Raw genomic sequence first — 18,264 nt, forward strand, 5'->3', positions numbered from 1 at the left:
TTCTTACAACACATTTTGCAATATTTATTGATATGTGTAAACTTATGTGCTAATTCTGCACTCAAGAGACATTTTCCTTTTAGATACTTTCCCTGATATCAAACACTACCACTAAATATGTGATAGATAGATGCCCGGATTCTGTATATCTCAAACTTTATGTGAGGTATTTTATGAATCAGTCTATTTTTTTGTCCCTACAGAGGAAGGAAAAATGTGGGCCTTCCCATATTTCCTGCAATAATTTTACCTATGGAATACTTAATATTACTAATTTATTACAGTTGTAAACATATAGGATTTTTCATTAAGAAATCCAAAAATTTATTAATGTAGGTTGAAAGTCAGTCAGCTTTTTAAAATTACTAACAGATAGCAGACATACAGATAAGTGAACCAATCACCAGCAATACAATCAAGTTTTACGAAGCAAACATTCCATTTATGAGCCTCCGGATTCAGAAACAGAACATTGCCAATATCCTAGAAAGTGTCACTATGTCTCCCAGAAGTAACCATGATGCTAACTTCTAGTTATGCTTGGTTTTCAACTTTAAACATAATCACTCTCTTTCGTTTTCCCAACATTATGTTTGTAAAATGTATGTATTCATTCTATTGCACATAGTACTGTTTCTTTATTATTATCATTATAGAATGCCTTTGTATAAACATATCAGAATAGAATTATCCATTCTATAACTAATGAACATCTCCATTTTCTCTATATTAGTGCAGCAATAAACATCTTATACATTGATTTTAGTGAGTAAATGTACATGCTGAGTTGGGTCAAGGACAAAGAATAGAACTGCCAGCAGTTCTGCCAGTTTCTTCACTTCTGCCCAGGCCTTCTTTCTAGAATCTCAGATACTCTCATGAAGTGTGGAAAATAAATCCATTTTATCTTTTTAAAAAAATAATTTCAGATCTCCTACAATACTTGGTATAAACATCCATTTCTTCCAATAATTTCAAATTGAACACTGTCATATGGTAAACTTTTATTTGCTATTTGTTGGCCTTCAAGTTTTATTATTCATTCCATTTTTCTGTGTGCCTATTAACAATTTAATGATAAACTTACGGTATGTTTTAATATCTGTATATGAGAACACCATCAGCTACTCATTTCTGCCCACCACACACATACTTCTTTGTCAGAGATTATGGAGTATTTTGATTTTTGTTCTTCCAAATAAATTTTATAATTAATTTGACTAGCTCTGGAAAAGTATTTGTACTGGGATTGCATTACGTTTTAAGAACTAATATATAACATCTTTAGGATGTTTAGACTTCCTATTTAAGACCATGATATATATGATTTTCATTTTTTTCCAAATCTATTTCTAAATCTTTCAGGACTCTAGAATTTTCCTCATTTAAGAGTTGGATGTTTCCTGCTAATTTCATTGAGTGTGAAGTTTCATCTTTTATTGCTGAGATAAATATATGTTCTCATCCATTATGTATTTTACCTGATGTTTGTTTGTTCTTAGGAAAGTTTTAGATTTTTTGAGTGTTTTATTTTCCACCATTTTACTAAGTTCTCTTAACATTTGTATTACTTTTTCCATTGATACTTTTCTGTTTTCCTGATACAAAGTTATTTAAGCTGAATTTTTATCATGTTAAAGAAATAACCAACAACCCCTCTTAAGTTTAGGGTTTTATCGTGAATAGTTATTTTCTTTCAAATGCCATTTATTCTCAATGGAGATGTTCATATGATCAATTTGTTTGAATAAACATATATGCAGGATTTTAATAATTGATTCCCTAATATCAAACTGGGCTTCTCAGGTGGTTCAGTGGTAAAGAATCCACCTGCTAATGCAGTAGATCCCTGGGTCTGATTCGATCCCTGGGTCAGGAAGATCCCCTGAAGAAGGAAATGGCAACCCACTCCAGTATTCTTGCCTGGGAAATCCCATGGACAGAGGAGCCTGGCGGGTTATACTGCATCGAGTTGCAAAGAGTTGGACACAACTTAGGACTAAATAACAGCCACGGTATCAAAATACCTTGATCTCTTGGAAATAATTAACCTGGTCATGATAGGATATTCTTTCAATATATTCCAAAATTTTTTATGACTACTCATAAGTAAGTGGTGTGGGTTTGCAGTTTCAGGTGCAATTTTTTGGGTCAGGCTTTGGTATCTATGCTGCATTGATGTCAAATAAATTTCAAAAACTTTTTTATGCTCTGTTGTAATTCATGTAGTTTGGGATGATCCGTTTCTTAAAGAACTGGCTTAGTTCCCTGTGAGACTCTATGGTGACTTCTGTGGGATTCTCTTTATCCCTTTGTCTTAGTTTTTCTTTAGCATTGTTTTGTTGGAACTTTCTGCCTCTATTGGGATGGATTTTGATGAAGACTATATCAGGGCTGGGTAGGGGCTGGAAATACTATACATGTGTTAACTTACTGAGAAAAAAATTTAAAAATTAGTCATTATGTATTTCATCTGGGTTTTCAAATTTATCTGCATAAAATTCTGCAAATTATACTTTAGACTAGACTGATCTTTCTCACAAAATTCTGCACAACTGAAAGAGCCAGATTTGGTAGATGTTCTGTCAGATACTGAGATAGGCAGAACAGGCTGTGTGGCCATAAATAACAGTTCTCCTCACCTATCAACATTTGAGTGAATTCTGTTAAAGACCACCATCTAATCTTAGTCCTACACTAGCAACCTAGGGAGAAGAGTAACCTTTTCCATGTGACAAGATCAGTAGCAATCTTAAGTGGAGGACAGCTATGTCAACTCATGTGTCAGCAGAAAATGAGATACATGTTCCAGACCAATTATCAATAAATTGCTCTTTGCTTGAAGATGAATCACAAAAGAGTCAGGAGGAGAGAACTAGGACAAAACTCAACTAAATTTTAATTGTGTTTTATTTCCTTGAGTAAGGAATAGGATGACAGTAAATGATATTGCTGTAGCCTGAATCATTCCAATACTACAAAGTTTCTGAAAAGGACAATCTGTAATATTCCACATCTTCAATGGAGAAAATATACTGATGCAATGCTTGTAAGAGCACAGAGGATCTTAAATTATTAATAAAAATAGTATACTGTAATAAAAATCCAGAATTAGATGATTTTTTTAAGGCTAGCAAAATATTTATACTTTGTTCAGAAATCTGTGATTAGGTGAGTTGTGTGTATGAGGTGGCAAAAATATTAAAATTGGTGTCCAAGAGTTTAGTAGGAAAAAAAAAAGCATCTAATTCTTCTAGTTTAACTATTTACTTAGGCAGAAATGGAATACAACTTTACAGCACTATAGATATAAAAGACCTTGGCCATCTCTTGGATTAGTAGTTCTTAAAAAACCTTTCTAAAAACTTTGAAAGTGAAAGTCACTCAGTCGAGTCCATCTCTTTATGACCCCATGAACTCTAGCCTGCCAGGTTCTTCTGTCCATGGAATTCTCCAGGCCAGAGTACCGGAGTGGGTAACCATTACTTTCTCCAGGGCATCTTCCCAATCCAGGGATTGAACTCAGGTCTCCCGCTTGCAGGCAGATTCGTTACCATCTGAGCCAGCAGGGAAGCCCAAGAATACTGCAGTGGGTAGCCTATCCCTTCTCCAGAGAATCTTCCTGACCAAGCAATCAAATGGGGGTCTCCTGCATTACAGGCAGATTCTTTACCAGCTGAAGGATCAGGGGCGCTCACTCTAAAAACTCTCCACCATATCAAAGTCCAAATAGAAAACAGCTGAAAGCAAAGCTGTTCTTTTAAAATAGGGATCTCACCACTCTCATCTTTCCCCCATTGTGCCCCTCACCCTGAATCACATCATTAGACATATTTCCAGTAATGCCCAAAGAATCTCTGCGGGTCTGAAAATGTATGCTTTGGTGCAAGGCTTCCTCTTAGACATGGGAACGCATCTCGAGGCTGTTTTGTGGAGCAGGCATGAACACGGCGCTGTAACTTCGGCTTTTGTTCTTAGCCACCCCAGTGGCCTCCAAAGCTTCCAGTCCCCTGCTGCTCCATAGCTTTCACCAAGTTGTTCAACACAAGCACTTCCACTCTCTCAAGGGAAGGGATCTCATGAGAAAATTAAATGAAGAACTTTTACTTTGTGAAAATGAGAGTAGAGAGAGAAGAGAGAAACTTTACCCATTATTTCTGTGCACAGTCTAAGTGTAATTTGGTTCATAATGGAGATGCTGCCTGGCTATACCCAGCACCTCAGGTTATCAAGTTATAGTTTTGTTGTTTTTAGTGCATAAATATATGAAACTGTTATTGACATAGCCTACATAACAATTTTTCTTTCTCTGAATTTCCTAGAACAAGGAAATAATTTCAGTCTTCAAACTACTATGTATGCTAATCAGTATTCCTTCAGTGTTAAAAACAGCATTTTCTCTGAAATAGAGTTTACTTTTTGATCTTGTCATTTAACACTGAGAGTTATTTATGATTTAAAAAATTTAAAAAAATGTGTAGTGAGAAAAACAGGAATGTATCCTCAAATTCTACTATATACTTTAGGTAGGTCAAAATTGCTAAAAAGCCTTATTTTTTTGTGTATGTATTAACAAATGTAAATGTCTAGGAACACTCCTTCCATACATATCCAGGCAATGTGTACTGGCCTTTCAAAATCAATAGAACTGTTGAAGTGTTTTAAAAGACTGCTATTAGCAATGCATCTGTACAGCACAATAAACAAAGCAAACTCATTAGAGACAAACTGAGATAATTTCTTTGGCTACAGATTAGTAGTCAAAGAAAACTACAGATTTATCCTGCTTATCAGAATTTAGATAAATGCCATTAACGTATCCTAATGGTTTTTCCAAGTGTAGGAAGGGCTAAATGAATAAATACTTCCATCTATAATATACCACAAACAGGCTGTAAAATAATTTTATGCTTTATCTAAGAGAGTGTATCTTGTATCCAAAGGTAGGAGACTCAGTGGTAAAAGAATTCGCCTGTCAACACAGGAGATGCAGGAGACCTGGGTTTGATCCCTGGGTTGGGAAGATCCTCTGGAGGAGGAAATGGCAATCCACTCTAGTATTCTGAAATATCCCATGGGCGGAGGAGTCTGGCTGACACAGTCCATGGGGTTACAAAGAGCACGCACGCATGCATGCAATGCTGGCCTCTCAGAATGTACTGAGAACCAAGCATGAAAGGAAGCTGGGAATGTAAGCGGTGGTGAGGGGATATATCAATCAAAAATGACCTCTAACGAATGGAGACATAAGTTAGCAGAGAGGACATTAAGCTAATTATTATAACTTCAGAATATGTACTCAAAAACACTGTACCCGACCTTCTAGGAATCCTGAGCTTTTCTAGTATTGCTAATGAGAAGTGACACTATTCCCAGCTCTGTGTAAACGTCAATCACTATTCCTTCTAATTCCTTCAGGTGTTTTTAAAATTCTTCTGGCCTTGATTAGTTCCCTCAAACACATAATTGGTTAAGTACGCAGCTGAATATTCTAGGGAAACTTTCACCTCTCCAGAATTGTCTCTCCCTGGAACTCTTTCCTCCGTGTTGTGAACTCAGTGCTTTGCTCCTGGAGAGTCTGCGCTTTGTGTTACTAGTGTAGGGATGAGCAGGACTGCACCTGGATTTGTCCTCCTTATGCTCCAGCCTGAAAACTATAATAGTGCAAGAAGCTTGGGTCGACTTAGGGCTCATCTTTTTTTTTTTTCATTCCTAAGGGATGCTGTCCCTTTATTTTGCAAAGTCCACTGTCCTCAAAACTTATTTTTTTTTTTTTTATAGTTTCAATTGGGAGCCTAAATCTGGTTCCTCTTAATCCATCTCAGTCACAGCAGGATTTCCTTATTTATGATTTTATTTTGCTTCTTATTGATACCTCTTGTATTTTTTTTTCATCAAAGCCATTATTCATTTTGTTGATGTCGGATTTCAAGTAATATTTTCTCTTAGTACTGAAAAACGCTTTCATTTTGCTCTTGTGCTTAATGTGTTCCTGAGCTAAATACAGACAACAAGATTGATGACTTTTTTACTCTCAGAAAATCAAAGATATATTTACATTGACTCTTGAACTTTGATTTATTGCTCTACTGCATCTAAGTTTTGTTCCTTTGGGTTTTCATCGTTATATTTCTTGATGTTTTATCTGCTTATGTCTTATGATTCTTCAGTTATGCATTTGGGTCTTTATTTTGGTTCTTCAAATCAATAAAGTTCTAGTTCATTCTTTTTTGCTATTATCTGTTCCATAGTCTGTCTATTCTCCCATCTGAAAAACATCATTACAGATGTGTTGTAATTCTTTGTGTGTCTTTCTCCTTCCTATTTTCTGTATATTTATCTTTTATGACTTACTAATGCATATATCCTTATGTCTAACAATTCTCTATTTCTCTTCAGTTGTTTTTAATCTTCTCCTGATATTTATTTAAAATCACTGTCTATACTTTTTATTTCTAGATATCCATTTTGTTCTTTAAATAAAGTTTTAAAGCTTTTTTTTTTCTCTATTACACAATTCCTTCTCATTTTTGGTCAAGGACTCAGGTTTAAAGTTTTCACAGATCTTTTAATTTTCCTCATCCACAGTATAAATAAAAACTTCACTGTATAGTTTTTCTCCTTCCTTTTCAAAGACTATACATCATGTCAAGTACCCTGGCTTTATGAGCAGCCTTATATATACCTTCCAGCTTGCCTGAACTCGAGACCTGATCACTTTTCTCTTTATTCCAGACAAAAGCCAACCCCTCAGTTTGATTAGTTTCTTTATCTGTTGCTTAATAAAGGTCACCAGCATCAAACTGAGCTCTCTAATCTGAGATCCATTTTTTTTTTTTTTTAATTTGAGAGAGAGCTATTCTTTGGCTGTTTAAAAAAGTTAGATATATAATGGATTTTTGGTCATATTTTATGCAGAGTTCTTATGAATTTCTGCCATGGAGAGTGATCTATACTCGATCCATGTGGTAAGCTGGTCAGAAAATGTTATGTAACCTTTTACATATCGTATTTAATATATTCCTCACAATGATTCAATAAATATAAGTTGATAGAGAAAACAACTGAGGTATAGACATTTTCAATGACATGACCAGAACCAAATAATTAGTAAACATTTTAATTAGGATTCAAATCCAAGTCAATGGCCTCTCTTGATTTTGCATTTAGCCATTAATTTATATAGTAATAGCTTCAAGAAACAGGATATTTGGACATCTTACAGACTTTTTTTCCAAAAAGAGAAAGGACTGCAATTATATGACCTATACCTTATAGCTGAGTCTGAGTATATCCTGTGTTCCAAGCAATTAAAGTATCTTACAAAACCTGATCAAGTTATTGGGTTTGGAGACAAAGTAAAAAGAAAGAAGAAAAATGCTATAATGTTAGATATTGGCAGATGGATCAAACATATGTCTTTTCATTTGCTTAAAAATTACAGGATTTTAAACTCAAGAGATGGCTATGGAGAAATTTCTATCATGAAAATTCTTTAAATTTATCTTAATTTGTAGTGTGCTAAAATAAGACTATTTGAAGTTACCCATGGTTAGTCCTTGATACTGATTGTGATTTACCTTTAATCTTGAGTTATATAACCTTCGAGATTTATTTTCTTCTTAACTCAGCCTGCTGTCTCAGTACCACTTCTGTCTCTTGCATTTAAAAAAATGAATCTTAAAGCTCTCATGAGCTTATTCTTTTAACAGCAAAGGGTCTATTCCTCAATGAATGAGGTTAAGTAGTACATGTTAATGTTTATTATTATTACTTTTTATAACATCCTTATATAAAATACAAATTTCAAATTAATTTTGTTCAGTATGATACTGCCTTTATAGTATTTCTCTTTTATTCTGTAGAATTTTCCAAAGAGCTTCTCAAAATCACATACATTTCAGAGACACCAACTGAAGCTACACTGACCTAAACATGCATGGCTCTGATGTACTCACTGATTGCTATTTATCTGAAGTTCAAAGTCAGATAAATAGTCTGATTTTAGCACACAATAAATTAAGTTAAATTTAAAGAATCAGAGAAAGGTTTACATTAGCCATCTCTGGAGTTTAAAATGCTGTAATTTTTATGCAAACAAAAGTAAGGATACTATTCTTACTTTCTCATCTATTCCCAATTAATTTAGAAGATAGCACTTGTCATTTTACTAAAAAAATGCCTTAATAAAGACAGAAATATCTATTCTTAAAAGCTTATTCTAAGTATTTTCCAGTTCTCTTATAACAACTGCTAGAGTTGCAGTGTACTGCCTGCCTGATTATCAAGAAGGATGACTAAAACATTGATAGAAAGATGCTGAGACCAATATAAAAAACAGGAATTTTTCTAGAAATCAATTTCTAGTTCCCTAAAATATCTCACTTCAAGTGTATGAGGTGTAACTTGTATGTGAAAGATAAGTGATTCCACTTATACATAAAGAAAACTTGACCAAATGTTAAGACACTTGCCTTTAATATTCCTCAATAATTCCTGACTCCATCTTAACTACTCTAGAGACCTGGATTATATGTCTGTCTGTTTTGCTAGGTACTATGTATAAGCCAAAGAAAAACAATATTGAAATATTCTCTTTGAGACAAAACAAGTGAAAGGCAATTATCTAAAAGTACTGCTCAGTGAGTCCCAGCTTTAGACCTTTCTTAGGTTCATTTTTGTACTGTCATTTGAAATGTCAAAACAATAATTAATCAATTCCAGTCACAGGCCTGAGTGTCATGCTAACTGCCAACATGATATTGACTACTTTTCAAATCTAACAATACATTAAAAGAACTATACACCACGATCAAGTGGAATTTTTTTCAGGGACATAAATTATTCAGCATTTGCATATAAATCAATGTAGTATATTATATTCATATTAACAAAGTGAAAGATAAAAATCATATGATCATCTCAATAGATGAAGAAAAAACATTTGACAAAATTCATCATCCCTAGAGCAACTAAGAAAGAATAAACAAAATCCAAAGTTAGCAGAAGTAAAAAAATAATAAATATTAGAACAGAAATAAATAAAAATGAAGACCAAAAACCATAGAAAAAATCAATGAAATTATAAGCTGGCTCTTTGAAAAGATAAAACTGATTAAGCTTTAGCCATATTCATCAAGAAAAAAAAAGGGAGAGGGTCCAAACCAATAAAATTAAAAATGAAATAGGAGAAGTTACAACTGATACCACAGAGACACAAAGGACCACAAGAAACTACTGCAAGCAGTTATATGCCAATAAAATGGACAACCCAAAAGAAATGTTCAAGTGCTTTAAAAGGCACAATCTTCCCAGACTGAACCAGTAATAAATAGAAAATATGAACAGACCAGTTACAAGTACTGAAGTTGAATCTGTGACTTAAAAACTGCAAATAAACAAAAGTCCAGGACTGGATGACTTCACATGCAAATTTTACCAAATGTTTAGAGAAGAGTTAATACTTATCCCTTGAAAGTTAGAGGAGAGAACACTACTGAACTCATTCTATGAGGCCACCATCACCCTGATACCAAAAACAGACAAATATACCACAAGAAGAGAAAACTACAGTCCAATAATAGTAATGAATATAGATGCAAAAGTCCTAACAAAATACTAGTGAACCAAATCCAACAATGCATTAAAAGGATCAATACACCTTCCCTGGTAGTTCAGCTAGTAAAGAGTCCACCTGCAATGCAGAAGATTCCTGGGTCAGGAAGAGCCCCTGGAGAAGGGATAGGCTACCCACTCCAGTATTCCTGGGCTTCCCTGGTGGCTCAGATGGTAAAGAATCCATCTGCAATGTGGGAGACCTGGGTTTGATCACTGGGTTGGAAACATCCTCTGGAGGAGGGCATGGCAACCCACTCCAGTATTCTTGCCTAGAGAATCCCCATGGACAGAGGAACCTGGTGGGCTGCAGTCCATGGGGTCGCAAAGCATCAGACATGACTGAGCGACGAAGCACATGTCATGGTCAAGTGGGATTTATCCCAGGAATGCAAGGATTTTTCTATATCCACATATCAACTAGTCTGATACACCACTTAACAAACTAAAGAACATGTCATTATATCAACAGATGCAGAAAATGCTTTTGATATAATATCCATTTATAATCATTTAAAAAATTCTCCAGAAAGTGAGCCTAGAGGGAAATCACCACAACATAATAAAGTCCATCGATGACTAACCCATGACTAATATCATACTCAACAATAAAAAGCTGAAAGAATTTCCTCTAAGATCAGGAATAAGAAAAGGATGCCCTTTCCCTCAAGTTTTATTCAAAATAGTTTTAGAAGTTCTAGTCACAGCACTCAGAAAGGTAAAAGAAATAAAACAATTCACACTGAATTAAGTCAGACAGAGAAAGAGAAATACTGTATGAGATCACTTATATGCAAAATATTTTAAAAAAAGAGGTACAAATGAATTTATTTACAACAGAAACAGACTCACTGACTTAGGAATGAACTTACGGTTATGAGGGGGGAAGGGTCAGGGGGAAGGATAATTAGGGAGTTTGGAATTGACATGTACACACTGTTGTATTTACAATGGATAACCAACAAGGACCTACTGTATAGCACAGGAAACTCTGCTCAATATTATGTAATGGCCTAAATGGGAAAATAATTTGAAAAAGGAAAGATACATGTATACACATAACTGAATCACTTTGCTGTACAACTGAAACTAACATATCATTAACCAACTATATTCCAATATAAATACATTTTTTAAATCAAAAGAAAGAAATAAATTCAAATTAGAGGAGAAGCAAAACTATTATATTTGAAGGTGACACATAATACATAGGAAATCTTAAATATGCTACCAAAAAACTACTAGAGCTCAACAACAGTAAAGGTGCAGGATACAAAATTAATACACACAAACTGCTGCATTTCTATATATTAACAACAAAAGATCCAAAAGAGAAATTAAGGAAAAAATCCCATTTACAATGGCATCAAAAGAATAAAATACCCAGGAATAAAACTACCTAAAGAGGCAAAAGACCTGTACTCTAAAAACTGTAAGACATTGATGAAAGAAATTCAAGATGACACAAACAGATGGAGAGATACACCAGGTTCTTGAATTGGAAAAATCAATAGTGTTAAAATAACTGTATTACCCAAGGCAATCTAAGGATTCAATGAAATCACTATTAAATTACCAATAACCTTTTTCACAAAACTAGGACAATTTTAAAATTTATATGGAAACACAGAAGACCTTGAATAGCCAAAAGGATCTTGAGAAAGAAGAACAGAGCCGGCAGAATCATACTCTCTGACTTCAGACTATTCTAGGAAGCTAATTATCAAGACAGTATGGTATAAGCAGAAAAAGAGAAACATGTATCAATGGAACAGAATAGAGATCCCAGAAATAAACCCATTCACTTATGATCAATTAATCTATGACAAAGAGGAAGAATACACAATGGAGAAAAAACAGTCTTTTGAATAAGTTGTGCCGGGAAAATCGAAGAGTTGCATTTCAAAAAAAATAAAATTAGAATATTCTCTAACATCACATATAAAAATAAACTCAAAACAGATTAAATACCTAAATGTAAGACTGGATACTATAAAACTCCTAGAGGAAAACACAGGCAGAACACTCTTTAACCTAAACCACAGCAGTATCTTTTTTGGATTTGGCTTCTAGGATAAAGGAAATAAAAATAAAAATTAAAAAAAATCAGACTAAATTAAATTTAAAAGCTTTTACACAGCAAAGGAAACAAAATGAGGAGACAGTCCACAGAATGGGACAAAATATTTGCAAACCAACAAGAGATTGAGTTCCAAAATGTACAAACAGCTTTGACAGTTCTGTATTGAAAAAACAAACAATCCTGTCAAAAAATGGGCAGGAAATCTGGCTAACATATATAATTATTAGAGAAATGTAAATCAAAACTGCAATGAGGTATCATGTCACACTGGTCAGAATGGCCATCATAAAAAGTCTACAAATAATAAATGCTGGAGACATTTTAGAGAAAAGGAACCCTTCTACGCTATTGGTGAGGAGGTACATTGGTGAATCCACTGTGGAGAACAATATGGGGGGTTCCTTAAAAACACAAAAATAGTTACCTTATGGTTCTGCACTCCCACTGCTGGGCATATATCCAGAAAAAAACTATAATTTGAAAAGATACATGCACCCCTATATTCACTGCAGCACTATTTACAATAGCCAAGACAAGGAAGCAACCTGAATGTCCATCAACAGATCAATGGGTAAAGATGTGGCATGTGTATGTACCATGGAATATTACTCAGCCATAAATAAATAATGAAATGCCATCTGCAGCAACATGGATGGACCCTGAGATTATCATACCAAATGAAATAAATCAGACAAAAACAAATACATGATATTGTTTATATGTGGAACCTTAAAAGATACATATGAATTTTTTTACAAACAGAAACAGACTCATAGAAAACAAATTTATGGTTACCAAAGATGAATGTAGGGGGATAAGTTAGGAGTTTGGGATTAACATATACACACTACAATATATAAAATATGTAACCAACAAGGACCTACTATATAGTATAAGGGCCTATACTCAGTATTTTGTAGTAACCTATAAAGGAAAAGAAAAAAAAAATTAACATTCGGTTAAGATAAAACCTCTCAAAGAAGCGGGTGTACACAGAATATACCTCAACATAATAAAGGCCATACAGAACAAACTCTAATAATAACTAACAGAGAAATTAAGAAATCAATCCTACTTACAATAGCTTTAAAAAGAATAAAATACCTAGAAATAAATGTAACCAAGGATGTGAAAGAAAAGAATGCCACATTCATTGACTGAAGGAATAAATACTGTTATAATGTTAATACTACCCAAAGCAATCTAAAGATTTAATGAAATCCCCAAACTTCCAATGGCATAATTCATAGGAATAGAACAAATAATTCTATAGTTTGAATGAAACCACAAAAGACCCTGAATTGCCAAAGAAATCTTGACAAAGAAGAACAGATGGCAGAAGCATGATCCCTGACTGCAGACTATACTACAAAGCTAAGTCATTGAGACAGAATGGTACCAGCACAAAAACAGAAACATAGATCAATGGACACAATAGAGACCCCAGAAATGAACCCACCACACTTATGGTCAATTAATCCATAACAAAGGAGGTAAGAATATACAAGGGAGAAATGAGTCTCTTTAATAAGTGGTGCTGGGAAAACCGGAAAGCTACATTTCAAAGAATGAAATTTAGAACATTCTCTAATATCCTATACAAAAATAAACTCAGAATGAATAAAAGACCTAAATGTAAGATTGGGAACTATAAACTTCATAGAAGTAAACATAGATATAAAAATTCATTGACATCAGTCTTAGTGAAATTTTTGTAGATCTGACTCCAGAGGCAAGGGAAAGGAAAGCAAAAATTGACAATTGGGACTACATCAAATTAAAAAAGCTTCTGTACAGTGAAGGAAATCATCATCAAAAAGCAGCCTACTGGATGGGAGAAGATATTTGCAATATATATGATAAACTCTTAAAATATTCAAAATATGTAAAGAATATATACAACTTTTTAAAAATGGGCAGAGGATCTGAATAGACCATTAATCCAAAGATGACATATAGATAATCAACAGGAACATGAAAAGATATTCAACATCACTAATTATCAGGGAAATGCAATTTAAAACCACAATAAGATACCACCTCAGACTTGTTAGCATGGCCATTAATGAAAAGACAAGAAATAACAAATATTGGAGAGCATGTGAAGAAAGGGGAACCCTCATACACTGTTAGTAGGAATATAAATTGGTGCAGTCACTGTGGAAAACAGTATAGAAATTCCATTTGAAATTATTGCGGATTCCTCAAAAAAAAAAAAAAAAAAAGAATAGAACTATCGTATTATTCAGCTATTCTACTTTTAGGTATTTACCTCAAGAATATAAAAATACTGATTTGAAAAGATATATTCACCCATATGTTCACTGCAGCATTGTTTACAACAGTCAAGCAATGGAAGCAACCTAAGTATCTATCATTGGATGAACGGATAAAGAAGATACATACATACACACACACACACACAACACACACACACACAGTGAATACTTCTCAAATCCTACCATTTGTGATAACATGGGTGAACCTTGAAGGTATTGTGCTAAGTGAAATAAGTCTGAAAAGGACAAATATCATATGAATTCACTCATATGTGGATATAAAAACAAATGAACAAACAAATACAACAAAAATACACTCATAGATATAGAGAATAGATTAGTGGTTATAAGTGGTTACTTAAAGGGAATGGGGTTGGTGGGTGGCCAAAATGGATGAAGGGAATCAACTGTATGGTGATAGATGATAACTATACTTGTGGTGATGATCACTTTTTAGAGTGTACAGATATCAAATTATGATACTGTATATCTGAAACAAATAATAAAAACATACATATTGACCACATTTTCAGAGATTTATATAAATCTTAATTAGTCTAACCAATCACTGAAACACCATAATTATTTCTAATAGTTTACTTGCAGACAAAAGCCAATAGTCCAAGAATGAGAATTAAATGTGAATTCTTAATTATTGAGCCTATTTTAATATATTTAACTTGAAATATTAAGTCATTCTATTAACTCAGGAACTCTGCAGTGAATAATCTGTTACTGGCACCTAAGTATAACTTATTAATCGATTTCCCCAATATTTACCTTCAGTTATCCTATTCTTGAATATGCTTTTGCTGGTATTTTTAATGTTATTCTTATAATTTCCTAATTTCTAGATCCCAAAGAAAGGCAATGCCAAAGAATGCTCAAACTACTGCACAATTGCACTCATCTCATACGCTAGTAAAGTAATGCTCAAAATTCTCCAAGCCAGGCTTCAGCAATATGTGACCCCTGAACTTCCAGATGTTCAAGATGGTTTTAGAAAAGGCAGAGAAACCAGAGATCAAATTGTCAACATCTGCTGGATCATCGAAAAGGCAAGAGAGTTCTGGAAAAACATCTATTTCTGCTTTATTGACTATGCCAAAGCCTTTGACTGTGTGGATCACAATAAACTGTGGAAAATTCTGAAAGAGATGGGAATACCAGACCACCTGACCTGCCTCTTGAGAAACCTGTATGCAGGTCAGGAAGCACCAGTTAGAACTGGACATGGAACAACAGACTGGTTCCAAATAGGAAAAGGAGTACGTCAAGGCTGTATATTGTCACCCTGCTTATTTAACTTCTATGCAGAGTACATAATGAGAAACGCTGGGCTGGAAGAAGCACAAGCTGGAATCAAGACTTCCAGGAAAAATATCAATAACCTCAGATATGCAGATGATACCACCCTTATGGCAGAAAGTGAAGAGGAACTAAAAAGCCTCTTGATGAAAGTGAAAGAGGAGAGTGAAAAAGTTGGCTGAAAGCTTAACATTCAGAAAACAAAGATCATGGCATCTGGTCCCATCACTTCATGGGAAATAGATGGGGAAACAGCAGAAACAGTGTCAGACTTCATTTTTGGGGGCTCCAGAATCACTGCAGATGGTGATTGCAGCCATGAAATTAAAAGACACTTACTCCTTGGAAGGAAAGTTATGACCAGCCGAGACAGCATATTAAAAAGCAGAGACATTACTTTGCCAACAAAGGTTCGTCTAGTCAAGGCTATGGTTTTTCCAGTGGTCATGTATGGATGTGAGAGTTGGACTGTGAAGAAAGCTGAGTGCCGAAGAATTGATGCTTTTGAACTGTGGTGTTGGAGAAGACTCTTGAGAGTCCCTTGGACTGCAAGGAGATCCAACCAGTCCATCCTAAAGGAGACCAGTCCTGGGTGTGCATTGTAAGGACTGGCGCTGAAACTCCAGTACTTTGGCCACTTCATGCGAAGAGTTGACTCATTGGAAAAGACCCCCTGATGCTGGGAGGGATTGAGGGCAGGAGGAGAAGGGGACAAAAGAGGATGAGATGGCTGGATGGCATCACTGACTCGATGGGCATAAGTTTGAGTAAACTCCAGGAGTTTGTCATGGGCAGGGAGGCTTGGCGTTCTGCGATTCATGGGGTCGCAAAGAGTCGGACACGACTGAGCGACTGAACTGAACTGAGCTGAACTGGAGCATATGTGATTTGTGGTTATGTGATTTTCATATTGTAAAAGTTTTTGGTATTTACTAAACAAATGCCCTTCAGAAAGTTTGTATTAATATATCCAACAGTGTTCTATAATCACTAACACTGGGGTGATAATGATGTTAATGATGATTATTACTACTATTACATTTTAATCTTTGTCATGGGTAACACTCCATGTCCCCTATAAAAAGTCTTTGCCTCTGAATTTCAACAATAAAGGTCTATAGTAGATTTTTTTAGGAACACACTGGATCTAGAAACATAACTTAACAAAATTATTTAAAAATTTAAAATTAAAATCAAGTAGAAGCTTTAAAAAGTTAACTAAAAATATTGCAGGATGTCAATATAAAAAATTGAGAACAGAAATTAAAGGGTTTGCTTGAGAATTCAATATAGTATACATAAAAAGAATCACATAGAAGTATTAGAATAAATCAAAGAATGTAAAAACAGAATAAAAATCAAACAAAAACATGTACAAACTGATTGTTTGTGTATAAACAGTACTCACAATGAATAATATCAATTACTTTAGAACTCTGTTAAAAATGATTTGACATTTATTTCCATATGCTGTCAAACCTGTTAACCATTTAGGTAGCAGAATAAAGACATTTTCAACCAAACAAAAAAAGATTCTGGAAATGTACCTGTTTTTTAGCTTTTTCTTAGGATGTTGCTTGAAGCTGTCCTCTAGCAAATTAAAAAGAAGTAACAAGGGATGGCATCTAAGAGGCAAGGTTTTAGGAAATGGTGAACCCAACCTAAAAAAACAAAAGAAGAGAAATTCCAATTATTAAGTCATAAATTAGTAGTACAAGATACACATAGATGTATGGCTGAGTTCCTTTGCTGTCCTGTTATCAGAACACTGTTAACTGGCTATACTACACCAGCAAATAAAAGTTAAAAAAAAAAATCTTAGGTAGCTACCTGCGTCCTCAAAAGGAGCGAGAGATACCAAAGGATTTAAGTTGTATCATGTGAAGCAGAAAGTTCCATTAAGTTGAAGATTTTAAAAATGGTTTACTTAATTTTGTAACTATCTTTAGTTGAATTAAAAAGTAATTTGGAATTGATAAAAAAAAAAAAAAACCTGATGTGCACACCCATATTACCTAAAGCTAGACTGCACGATAAGGAAAGGTAAAAAGGCAGTTCCTAAAAGGACACATATAGGAGAAGGGCAGGTTTAATGCTGCTTTTCTGTTGCTGCTGTTGTTCTTTTGTTAGGAAAAATACTGAATCAAATTAACATTTCCTCAATATTTTAATAAAAATATATATTTTATTTATAAAAAAAAGAGAGTAGTAGAGTAAGCAGGTTATTTTGAGACATGATGGTGACTGCCAGGGAGGAAAAGGAAAAAAAAAGTGAACCACATGATCTAATCTAAACGAGTGAGTTACAGGTCTTCCCTAGTGGCTCAGGGGTAAAGAATGTGCCTCCCAATGCAGGAGACATGGGTTCGACCGCTGATCTGGGAAGATCCCACATGCCATGGAACAACTAAACCTGTGTGAGATAACTATTGAACCTGTGCTCTAGAGCCCAGGAACCTCAGCTACTGAAATCCATGCCCCCTAAAGCCTGTGCTCTGCAACAGGAGAAGCCACTGCAATGAGAAGCCCATACACCACACGCAGAGAGGAGCCCCTGCTCACTGCGACAAGAGGAAAGCATGCGCAGCAACGAAGGCCCAGCGCAGCCAAAAAAAGTTAGTTATAGGCTGACTTTGTAGCTAGTGTCTGAGGACCAGGAGGGGCGGAGTGAGAGGGGTTCTGTTTTCATTAATCTTCCGGCACAAAATTTTTGTTTAACTAGATGTATACATTACTTTTATGTGACTAAAATAAATTTCAGAAATAAAACCTATTTTATTACAAATTATATTTATTAATACAATGTGTTCAGTAATGGAATACTGTACATCATTAAAAATTTCTGCAGCCTAAATCGTGGGCATACAGAAGACTTACTGTCTTACTCATCGATAAATATAATAGAACCTTAAACATTTGGTGTGATTGAATAAATCCCCTCTTTCACTGATAACATTGTGAGTTTTTCCCATAATGAAT

The 18,264-nt window shown here is 34.5% G+C and overlaps 1 long non-coding RNA gene across 1 annotated transcript in view; it reads right to left on the minus strand.

Annotated features, from left to right (window-relative positions):
• Positions 1-16,940, minus strand: part of LOC133072789 (uncharacterized) — a 119,932-nt gene extending 102,992 nt beyond the window's left edge. The window contains exon 1 of the long non-coding RNA XR_009696809.1: positions 16,833-16,940. This is a non-coding gene — a long non-coding RNA (uncharacterized LOC133072789). The remainder of the gene's footprint in view (positions 1-16,832) is intronic.
• Positions 16,941-18,264: the final 1,324 nt, after the last annotated feature.

This window comes from Dama dama, chromosome 18 (genome assembly GCF_033118175.1).
Source record: "Dama dama isolate Ldn47 chromosome 18, ASM3311817v1, whole genome shotgun sequence".
Lineage (NCBI taxonomy): Eukaryota > Metazoa > Chordata > Mammalia > Artiodactyla > Cervidae > Dama > Dama dama.